This window comes from Sinocyclocheilus anshuiensis, unplaced genomic scaffold (assembly GCF_001515605.1).
Source record: "Sinocyclocheilus anshuiensis isolate Anshui unplaced genomic scaffold, SAMN03320099.WGS_v1.1 scaffold164, whole genome shotgun sequence".
Classification (NCBI taxonomy): Eukaryota; Metazoa; Chordata; class Actinopteri; order Cypriniformes; family Cyprinidae; genus Sinocyclocheilus; species Sinocyclocheilus anshuiensis.
The window spans coordinates 79,944-80,194 of NW_015557128.1; the positions used below are offsets into that span (position 1 = coordinate 79,944).

A 251-nucleotide genomic window follows, 5' to 3' on the forward strand; every position below is an offset into this window, starting at 1 on the left:
ATTAGGGGTGTAACGGTTCGGTACGCATGTGTACCGCACGAATACAGTTTTTTGTTTTTTTTTCTTCTTCTTCTCAGGAAATTCAAATAATAAATGGCGTTTTGACTGTCTTTTATGTGGTTATACAGATAGCTGTATAAACGCCTTAGAGAGCCGCCTCTGGGGCCGTGGAAAGACATCAACAATACAGCGTTGAAATAAAATGTCACGTAGCATTTAATTTACCTCAGCAAGTCATCAGTGTCCACAGC

General features: G+C 40.2%; 1 protein-coding gene across 1 annotated transcript in view; it reads right to left on the bottom strand.

Moving 5' to 3' along the window:
* LOC107677907 (coiled-coil domain-containing protein 89-like) overlaps nt 1-251 on the bottom strand; it is a 7,946-nt gene that overhangs the window by 965 nt on the left and 6,730 nt on the right. The window lies entirely within an intron of this gene.